The 11,367-nt window shown below is 47.3% G+C and overlaps 1 long non-coding RNA gene across 1 annotated transcript; it reads right to left on the reverse strand.

Annotated features, from left to right (window-relative positions):
• Positions 1–6,934: 6,934 nt before the first annotated feature.
• On the reverse strand, positions 6,935–10,658 carry LOC136991574 (uncharacterized). The gene is made up of 3 exons (XR_010883727.1): positions 10,125–10,658; positions 9,779–9,946; positions 6,935–7,349 (listed from the first exon to the last, which is right to left on the reverse strand). It is a non-coding gene; the product is annotated as an uncharacterized lncRNA (long non-coding RNA).
• Between the last annotated feature and the right edge of the window lie 709 nt (positions 10,659–11,367).

Consider the following 11,367-nt stretch of genomic DNA (forward strand, 5'->3'; position numbering starts at 1 on the left):
TCCCGAGCCAAAGCACCAGCCTGTTAGGTTCACCATTAACAACAGTCCCCGCAACTTTCTCAGCCTCTCTGTTTACACAAGCTAGAGCTTTCGTACATAAAACTCTTAAATGAAAACATTAAAGAGCAGCTGGCGCCTCTTGGAAAACTCATAAAAAGTCTGTTTCCAAACAGCGTTGCTTCTATACCATAAATTTCTGCATTTCTCGCTCCCCGCTTCCCTTATTTCTGAAGACATTTGCATGAAAACAGGAACTTTGTTCATTAAAGGGCTCATCTGCTCCTGCTGTTTATTTCCCACCTGAAGCCAGAGTCCCCTGGGTATGACATCATTAGTGCACGCTCTGGAAACGATTATGAAGTCACAAGCAGCGGATTCGGACTCCAGGCAGGGAATAAACAGCAGGAGGAGAGACTCACGCGCGCTGCCAAACCCCCAGGTCCTTTTCCAGTTTTTCCCAGAGTGACATCCCATTGACTTCAGTGGGATCCTGACCAAAACGAGGCTGTCGGCACTTGGTCTGGAAGCTGGACGTGCACTCATAACTGGGATCACCCTGACGGCTGCCCTCACGCCGACCGTCCGCCCTCAGCAAGCAGCAGCGGTCGGCACAATGTCTGCCGCTCTGCCCGAGGCTCCTGGAGCTTCCCCGCACACTGGGTGTCAGACACGAGGCGCCTGCGGGAGCCGTGACGCCGAACCTTCCCAGGGCTCCCAGTGCCCCTCGTCCTCGCCCCATGTGCTGCAGGCAGCAGCAGTGCCGGAGGGGAGCCCTGCAGCTGGCGTACCAGCACCTGCAAGCACCCGCGCCGCAGGGATGCCCAGCCCCGCTGGCGCCAGGCTGCCCCAGTGCTCAGCTGTGGGCAGCAAGTGGCCACTCGGGTCATGGGAGCTGCTCATGGACACCTCGCAATCGATTGGAAACACCTCAGCAGACAGACCCATAGGATAGAAGGATCTGTTTTGTGTGCAGAGGTAGAGAGAAGAAATACAGGAGCTGAAATGTCTGCCAGTTTGGGGATGGGAAGACATAGCAAAGATATCTTTTCCCTAAATAGATCCAGCAGTGCTAATGCAATCTACATTTTTCACCTACTGTTCTGAGAAAAGCATGAGAAAATGATTGTGAGCTTCCAGAGTTTCACTGAATCTCTCTTCAAGTATAAAATTTCCAACACAGTTGAAGCCCTTCCCTCCCACCACCAGGCATGCACAGCTATTATAAAGTATATAGGCCAAATACTGCTCTCTTTTAAACTGACTCCACTTCATGGCAGTGGCAGATGCCGTTCCATGGGCTACATATTTTTTATGGCTCCCTGCATGACTTCCACAAAGCTGCATCATTGCAGCCGAGAATATAATCATCTGGCCCTGCATAATCACCACTCCCCTTCCAGCAGCCTGCGGTAAGCAGACGGCTTGCCTTCCTGCCTGCCTACCTTGGGCCAAGCCAGCGTCTAGTCAGGGTTGCTAAATACTACTGTTATTGAGCAGACATCGCAGGATGTCTGAGGATGTATACACCCATAGGACTGGGATGTGGCTGAGTGGCCGGGAGCAGGGACAACGAGAGCCTGGTTATACTAGTACTGCACTGGGAAGATGGAGGCTGAACGTGGGACGGAGCAGATACAGTCCTTAAGGGGACTTCTGCAGTTCATCCTTGTACTCCAGGCTTTGAAGCCTTACATACGTAGTACTACATCTTTACTCAGTGCTGGTGTTGGGATCATGAATGGTGTTTCGGAAATACTGACTAGTCATCCCGTACCAGCACCTAATATTTGGTACAGCAGAGGGGAAAAAAAGAAAAAAACAAAAAAGAGATGTATTTATTCTTGCAAATAGAATCAAAATTCTCCCCTCAGTGAAATCATTTGGATTTGATGGATTATCGCTGGCCTAGGTTGAATATGCCTTATGTTCACGGTGCTCCACTTACTAGACCTGGCCTGGACTTGGTTGTCAGGAGACCCTCGCCCAAAGTCCACAGAAAAGTGACTCCGCGAGTGCTCGACACTCACAGCCCCAGCGCCATACATGCCCCCCACCGCCCCACTTTGCCACCGCAACACAGCGAGCGGCACACACCCCACCATGGTACCCCCTTTCCCTCTAGCTCCCCGACAGTGCAACGTGTAGGAACTGCATCGCCCAATTTCCTCCAGTTTAGTTCATTGTCAGGTGCCAAACAAGCCCAACTGTTTTTGTTGGAATTGGCCTGCAGTCCCATCATGCCTTACTTCCTCTGAGCAGAATAAGTGTTATTTAACAGGCAGCTCTGATTACTTTGGAAAGATGTTCATTTTTTTGAGAAGAGGAGAATATATCGAAACTGATTGTATTGGCTGCTTGTGCCTATTTTTTCTGGATGGCCTTCTCTCTTCTTTGTATAAAACATCAGATACAGACCTGGGCAGCTTTTCAAGAGGGGCACAATGCCACTGTCACATGCAACTTACATAATGGAGTTGTCACCTCTGTCATGTTAAGCTGGCAATAAAAGGAAATACAGGCACACTGGGGAGAGGTGTCCACACACAGTTACCCCAGAGCACACCCAACCAAGTCAATAAGAATTTGTCCAAAATAAGTAACAGCAGGAAGAGCTGATAAAGCTCCTTTTGCTGCTGTTATTTATCCCCCTAACATACCACCTGATAACACAACTGAAGCCTGTTAAAGAGGGGTTGCCCTCCTTCATTTCTTGATGTGGGCTTTGAGAAGACAGGCAGACAAAGAGTAAATATTTCAGTGCAACTGCAAGTGTCTCTGACTCATCATATCATCATAATTTTTCTGGGAGCCACTGGCTTCATTCTCTTTCCTCAGCCCTTCCCTTAGGACAGTTCACTCCAGGAGCTCTGCATTTTCTCAGAAAATCACTAATGTTCCCTATAAGAATTGGTATTGTTCATATTAAAGACAAGAAAGCAAGCGAGAGAGAGGAGCCCTCCATTCTCCTGTCTTCTAACCCTTGTTTTTCCATTTCCTTACTTTCAAATCATAGTACAGTGAATGTTCAAGGTCTTCCTCCCACCTGCTTCTCCAAGGCAGTTTTAAATTAGCCATGATTTCCTTCTCTTCTCAGCCTCTCATTTTTTCCTAAGTCTGTACTATCAAATCCTAACGCCCTCCTTTCCTTTTTGTTATTCTAGACAGCCCAGCATCATTCTGTTCATTCATTAGGACACTTCCGCCCACTCCACAGATCCAGTATTCTCCACCTCTGCTCTGCATAAATGCTTTCATCTCCACATTAGTCTAGCTCTTGCTTCTAGCAGCTGCTTTTTGCTTTTTTTTTTCTTGTCTCTTTTGTGAGCAGCCCTTCCCACTCTGCAGGGCTGCCAAGTCTTTCTGAGGCGAAATATTTCCAGGCAGAAGGACAGAGCATGGCGAGAGCAGCAAAGGTTGCTTGCTGCAAACCCCATTTTGTTTATTTCAGTCTTAAAAAAAATTGCCACTAATTCCAAAGGGGCCAGCCCTATGCTCTGGGCATCTTTACAGCAATTAAAACTACAATGTCATTGGTATTAATAGCAAGAAATAGCAAAGGCTTATTCCACTACAACTCCCTTGGTCCCACAGTGCTCCCAATGACAATCGAAACTTCAAATGAAATTAAGAAGATCCCTCCCCAACAAATGTCTTAGGCAACCTCCCTCAGAGGGAAACTGAGCCTTAAGGCATGGCCAGAAGGTAATGAATCCAGGCTGCTGAAGGCCATGGGAAAGTGAATCCCAAACCAGCAGCTCCCTCTCCATATATGAGAGGACTCCAGGTCGCATCCCTTTCCCAACCTCAACAAGGCTTCGCAACACAGAAAGGGGGAAAGGCAAGCTCTGTGGCCAGCACATCCCAGACCACACACAGTACAGGCCAAATTCCCTTCTCCAAGGAAAGACATGTTCCTTGAGAGTACAGGAGATGGAGAATAGTCTTCAGGCCAAAGAGCACTGCTGTCTATTCACAGTCTCACCAAGGTCTTCCACACAGGCACTGAGAAGATCCTCATGCCAAGGCATCACAGAGCAAGTCATGCTCTCACAGTTTGTGGAAAAGGGAAGATGATGCACAGGTTTGTGGGTTTATTTCTGTGAAGGAACTGGATCTGAGTCACTGCAAAAAAGTTCGTTCTCCTATTACACTGGGCTAAAGGAAGCCTCCAGAGACTGAGCTTTATTGGAAATAATCTTTTGCTCCCTCTAGGTACAATGAGAGGACCTGTGTTTGGAGGCTAGTGAGCCCAGCTCTCAGCTCTCACAGGTAATTATTGCAAGTGCTACTTGCAAGGTGTGGTAGCATCAGACCTGATCACTGCCAAGTCATTTGACAATACAAATCTGGCCCAACAGAAGCTCATAGACCCAACTGCTCACCTGCGTGTTCTCCTGATTTAGCAACTGGCCATGCTGATCTCCAGAGGCAGCTCTCATGTGAGACAGCCAGGCAGCCTGCTCTCTAGGAAATGTCGGGAGGTGCAGGGTTTCGCTCTCACCAACGGATGTCCCTGGGTTTCCACAGCAGGCTAGCAGTGCTTTAGGGGACCACAGGGAGCACCAAAGGGAGTAAGGGAGTGGCTGACAAAGGTCCCCAGGATGGGAAGGCACAGATGCAGGAGCCACAGAGCAAGTTTTCTTACCTCAAGGCATCCAAATGGTTTAGGAAAGGGTTATTTTTTGGATCCTATGCATCTTTTCAAAGTATCTGTGAGGCAAAATGTTCCCAGGTCCTACAGCAGTCTGATTAGTGTTGCCATAACTCCATCCCAGAAAACACATGCTCCCAAACCCAGCACAAATTCCCTCCTGGATAATGCTCCTCTGTTCTCTGGCATTCTGCAACAGGGATATGATCCAAGTCCTACAAAGCAGTGCTTTTGCCCCCAAAACACCCACTAGGCTTTCTGTTAGGAAATAATGGCAATACAGAAGATGCTCCTGAGAACCTTAGAGGTAGCTTGGCACAGGTCCTGCATGTGCCCACATTGTGCTCAGAGAAGACCATGTCACTGAAGTGATCGTCCCCCTCAAATGCTTCATCCCAGAGTTTGAGCGGGCCGGGACCCTCCACAGCAGCTCAGCAGGCCCCATGGCAGAGCAGGGCAGACCTGGGGGAGCAGTCCCGGCACATCTCCACTGAGGACTACCTCTGCCGTGTCACCTGGCTGTCAACTGTAGCAGCTGACTTAAGGCCGTTGAGATTAAAGGTGAAAAAGGCCTCGTCCTGAAAATATCCTGGGTGAGGCAGGCACACCAGAAGAACAGGGATTGCTATGATAGGCAGTCTAAACTTGGGAAAACTGGCAGCCATCAAGGAGAGGTCCAAATGCAGAGAGCATCCCTGTGAGCAGAGCAGGCTGCAGCCCCGTCTGAGAGGAGAGTGCCCCATGGAGGCCTGGCCCAAGTAGCGAAAGCAGTGGGATGGCTGGTCAGACTGGCCACAGACAGACCATGCCACAGCCAGCACAGCATGGGCCAGGCCAACATTACCTCCACAACACAGCTTCCAGCTGGTACTGTGAGCTGATGCTGGGACAGATGCTGAGCCCAGCCATGGCTTTTCTAGTCCAGCCCTGGACATGATCTCATCTTTCCATGGCCTTACCACTCCTCTCTTACTGCACCTGAACCACTCTCCACCATCCACCAACCGCCAAGGCCCACAGACCCCACCACCACCTCCTGCACCCACTCACCTCTCTCTAGATGGTCTCTCCCTCCCTAGACTCTTCTCGGGCTCCTCACTTTATTACTTCTCTTCCCACACAAGGATCAAGGAGCCATAAATGGATTAACCTGTGGCAAGATTTAAAACTGTCCCATCTTTAAAAAGCCACAAACGCACTGCAACCTGTAAAAGCTATTCAGTCTCGCCACAACAGTGACACATTTAGCCCTGAGGAATAAGGGCTAAACTTGCCTGGCTTTCAAATGCAATAATATGTACGTGCACAGAACTGTTACAGTGCAATTTACTCCAAGCTGATGCTCCATTTATCTATCCATAGCCTTGGCATCTTGCTGACTTTACACTCCTAAATCACTCTTCTTACTTTCAGCACACTCCCCTCCTTTTAATTCTGCAACTCTTCAAGCGAGCTCTCACACTAATGATCTCTGCATACCTCTGCATTCTCAGTTTTCAAAATGCTGCCCCATCTCCCTTACCATGCAAACATGTTAAAGCACAGAGCTAAAATGTCATGCCAGAAAAAGCAACCAAAGGTGTTCTGGTACATGTAGCAGTCAGCATGCCCCGCTGGTGGAGCCTACCAGCATGTAATTAACATCCCAAGTTTCTGAGCGTGATGAGTCCTGTTCCTTCTCTTGTCCAAACTGCAGAGACAAGAACCATCATCCTCTCCAATGTCTCACAAATCCTGAAGCCTATGGGGGGGACGGAGAGATGGAAAGGGAAAAACCATCATGCTGCCTAGCAAAACCATTGTTATGACCTGGGATCTCCTCAAGTTTGTAGAAGCAGTGATTGCCTCTTACTGGAGTGGGCAGGCTGTCCTATTTGACTGAAGAAGTCTTACTCAGATGCAGTCATGGAGACCTTCCCCTTAAACATAGAAATGAGCCCAACACACATATGCTGTGATGAAGAAATCTGAGGAAGGCAAAATGGAATCTGAACACAGCAAAAGAAGAGAAGTTTGCACACAACAAATAGCTGTAACACTACAAGCCACTTCTTTTTTTTCCTGCTTGCCTGCCATACTGAAAGCCTTCTCAGTCTGCAGGCTTTTGTCCTCTGGGTTAGGGGAGCAAAGGCATGCAGCACTGCATGCTAATTCTGCTCCGATGCTACAGCAGTGACTGGACATTTCAAACCTAGGGCATAAAAGCCCCCATGGGCACCAAGCCCAACCTCGCTCTGCTGCGTTCTTGCACAGGCATCAGAATCAGCACAGAAACACATCAGCCCAGGACCAGAATCTTTGATTTATTGATTGATTTTGAATACATTGCTCCTCTTACACCTCCACCTCTCTCCACAAGGACACAAGATCTTTGTGCTCTTCTGGTGACTTCATTTGTTGTACTTCACTCCCACAAGCTATATGTCAGGGATCAGATGACTGACTTGACCCAAACTGGCTGACAAGACTTCTCATCTGCTTGGCATGGCATTTAGAGAAATCGATTCACTGAAGTGTCAATGTTACATTAAATTTAGCTGTGATTTCCAGGCGTGCCTGGAGAGGCACCATCACAGTCGGTGGGCTTATTGACAAATTCAGTAGACAGACCAGATGTGAAGAAACTCTGGGACTGAGCATCCGTTTCATTTCCCCACACTCCGAAGGCGAATCTTCCACCCTGCCGTGTGCGTGACACCTAGTATAAAGAACAAAGGTTTTGATTTTCCAGGGTTGTCTCCCGACACTTCTCACAGGCATAAAACTCACCACTGAGGTTCCTCCCAAGTAATATCAACACTACCCCTTCCCAGGCTTAAGGGACATTTAAGTCTTTTTATTCTATAGTTTAGCTGTTCAGCATTGATGGGATACATGCAAGTGTCAAGACAGATGCAGATACACATAGAATGTGCCACAGCTATGCTAAAAAGACAAAGCACAAGAAAAGCATTTAAAAACAACCCCCTTCCTAAATGAACACCCATCACACAAAAACACCTTTCCCTTCAGGTCCATCTCTCTTCAGGCACGCAGTCCATCCCTGTATTGCCTTTTTAAATCCTGCTTAGCCCTGCTGCTGAACCAGCCTTCAGCCCACTCCAAAGCCCATCCACTTCATCTCCTCTTATTATCAGTAGTTCCTCGGAGCATCTCCCCAATTTTCCTTCTCACAGTCCTTACACTAAACTTGTTTAGCACCTCTCTTTTTTTTTTTTTTTTTGTTCTGTTAATAATTTTCCATTCCTCTTATTTTGCTCACTTTTCTTTAGACTGGAGGAGGGAACAGGCTCTGCCAGCTTTAGCAACCTCTGTCCAGTAATGCATCGTCGCCAGCAGGCCAGGGATAAGCTCTGCCAGCACCCGACCTCTCTGCTGCCAGAGAAGCAAGCCAGCCTAGGCAAGGGCGCACATCAGGAGAAAATCTCCACAGTGGCCACTGGATCCCACAGCTATGGAATACACATATTTTTCATAATCTACAGAAATTTCCCCAGATTATAACACCTGCGAAAAAGTATGTTCCAGTTCTTTTCCCCACCTGCTCAGCTCGGTAAGATTGAAGACCTGTTTATGGTAGATCACCATAGAGTAACAATGCTAAAATGGAAATCTACAGTTGTTTTTGCCGCTAGGGTCTAAATAAAACAAAAAGACTCAAATAAGGCTAGCCATAGTTTGGCTAAGACTCAAACCAAAGATATCAGAATGGTTCAAGTACTTTGAATATTTTAAGGTACATCCATCACTAACTGGAAACAGGGCTGGATTATTCTTTGAGCTTAATTAGAAGTAACCTGCAAAAGTGAGCATGAAAACTGAAAGCACCATGGAAACGTGCTCTGAATGGCTGCACTAACTGGGCTGTGGAAGGGATTCAGCACAGGAATACGTATATATATACACATATATCTGTGTGTGCATGCATATACATACCATATATATATATGCATGTATATGTATGTGTGTATATATATAAAATCTCTCTGTATATATATAAAATCTCTCTATAAAAAAATCTATCTATCTCTCTATACACACACACACACACACACACACAAAGTGAGTTCATAGTTGGCTAGCTTGTTCCAGGTCAGCTGCTGATGTCCCAGAATGCACCATTCTGGGACATTCTGAAATGACAGGCTTTCTGATATGAAAATCATTTTGTAGTTTCATACTTCTGGTCCACAGAGTCTTCCTCTGTAAAATTTCTCCTATTTATTAATTGCTTTTGCATATGACACTGTTTCCAAAGCTCCCCGCGTCTCATTTTCAGCATATATTCCTGTAGTTGCTTCGATATGCAAATTTCCCGTGCAAGTCTCTTTGAGGTGCCATATCTGAAACATCCATAAGCGCTTTTATGTCACCCGGGGGCCACGGCACGGCTTTGCCTCCCCGTTCCAAGAGCACAGCCGAACCCCAGCCCATCCGCCTAAGAGGCTGGTAGCACCTAGGTAAATACCTCCACTTTCCGAGCCGAGCCCTGTCAGTTAGCCGAACTCAAAAGCCCGACATTCACTTCTTTCACGTGCAGGCTCAGTGCTTAGTCAGCTCTTACAACAACGTGCAAAACCTCTGCTAAAAGAGCTGCGGTAGAAAATAGCTGCTCGGTAAGTCTGAGGTGTCAGAAGCTTCAGGGTAGGTGGAGGCACTAACAGGAAGGCAGGAAACCCAGGCTGCGAGCGCCAAGCTCGTGGAAAGGAAACCATTTCCACTCAGCGCAGAGATTGCAGAACAACACTGACACAAGGGCCCGGGCACAGCCAAAAGGCATTTCTTTCTCCCCTTTTAATGATTTCGGGCCACTGCAGCTCAGCACGCCAGGGAGGAAGTGCGGGTTAGCCTACATTTAATGCTTGTCACGGTTCTTACTATTATGCTTGTGGGGAAGGGAGGCAGAGGATCTATAAACATATTTCACACAACCGCGTGTGAAATAACCCAAATAAATCACCCTGCAAGGTCTTTTCTTTTTAAGAGTTGGCTAGTAACCCTTAATTCCTGCTACAATTAGCATGCTAACTTATTTACGTGTTGCAAAACCACAGCTCACAAAGAGCTGTTGTGCTGACTTTCCACCACAAACCTGCGAAGTCTGGCAATTTGTTAAATCAGACTTACCTTCCCTAAACACAGTGTCAGATGCTTGCAGCAGCGTGCAGGCGGCTCACACAGGGGCTCAATTCTCCTTGCAGGTTCTCTGAGCTGATCACAGCTCCAGTAGTCGCCTCCTTGCAAGCCAGGGCAGTCCACCCTGGTTAGATCTGGGACTAGCTCTTCCAGATGGATCTGAATGGGAAAACACCAAGCACCAAGGACTTGGAGTTAACGAACCCCACAGGAATCCCCACCACCAACCCCCACCCTGGCAGCTGCTGCAAGGGAGCTTTCAATTTTAATCACAAATTATTTTCATGACAACCCACAGTAAAACTAAAACAAGCATCACAAGACAAAAAGGCCTTACTTTGGTTTACAAGTTTCGTGCAACATCCTTTGGGGGTTCTAGTTCAATTCCAGGAAAAGCAAATAAACAGCTCAGATAAAGCAGATGCATCTCCGCGTGCTCTGAGCATGCAGCGCTATCGGCTCTGTGTGCACTGCGGTATGCACCAGCGGTTAGGTTCTCATGTCGACGCTTCTGGCTAGTACGATCAGTGGTTTACATTTTGCTGTGTCCATGTACGTGCTTTTATAAACGTCACTGCATGTAGTACATCCCTCCGTCTTGCTGACCAATCCACACAGGTAAATCTTTTACAAACCGCTTCTACCAGACACTGTGATTCTGCGATACTAGCAGGGTAAACTGGTTGAGCATTAAGTGAGGAAAACCAGAAACAAGTTACGTTTGAATCTGCAGTATCCAAGTGGCTTGACCAAGGTATAAATATACAGCTGTAAGCATACAGACATTTAGATATGTGTTTGCTTCTCTGTGTGCGCACATGTGATTGCAGTGTGGTCTGATACACTGCTACGCTACCTGATACACTGAAGCCCTCACTGCAGATATCAGCTTCTTTAGTGATGGTAGATTATTTTTCAGTTTCCCAATCAGTAAGCTAAGGATTTATTCATCCTTCCATCCATCCCACAGAGGTCCTGTGAGGATAAGCTAGCTAGGTTACATAAATGTTACAAAGGCTCAAAGTGTTAAGCCTTAGGAGGGAGTGGTTTGAAGGAATTTCTGCAGCACCGCGAGGGAGTGCGGCGTCCGTTCAGCGGAGGAGTTGCTCCAGCTGATGTACAGAGAGCTCCCTCACTCCCCTGGAAAGTCACTCCAAACCAGATAATTCCTAATTGAATGCATACTTTGAGGAGACTCATATATTCTGTTTTTCCTGGAAAAGCAGCAGAGTTGCGATAATTTCAGCAGTGAGTACACTGTGTGTCCTGTACTGTGTGGGGCTTCGCCTGGGCTCTGGCCCATGTAAGAAAGAGCTTCCCATCGCCTCCAAAGTTTGTAGATCAACAGAATTTAGGTTCTGTTTTATCTCATCTCTTTTCCTGCTCTGATCCTTGTGGCTGACAAGAACGGAAGTTTCCACATCCCTCTTTCCAAAAATATGGCGGGAGCATTCCATGTACTTCGTGGGACTTGCTGCACGTCACAATTAGCGTCCTTCGTCAGCAGGACAGAAATCACCTAAATCACAACAGCAACATCACATCAGCAGGCAAAAATCTCCAGGGAGTGCGGCAATTAA

The sequence above is a fragment of the Apteryx mantelli genome, chromosome 3 (assembly GCF_036417845.1).
Source record: "Apteryx mantelli isolate bAptMan1 chromosome 3, bAptMan1.hap1, whole genome shotgun sequence".
Lineage (NCBI taxonomy): Eukaryota > Metazoa > Chordata > Aves > Apterygiformes > Apterygidae > Apteryx > Apteryx mantelli.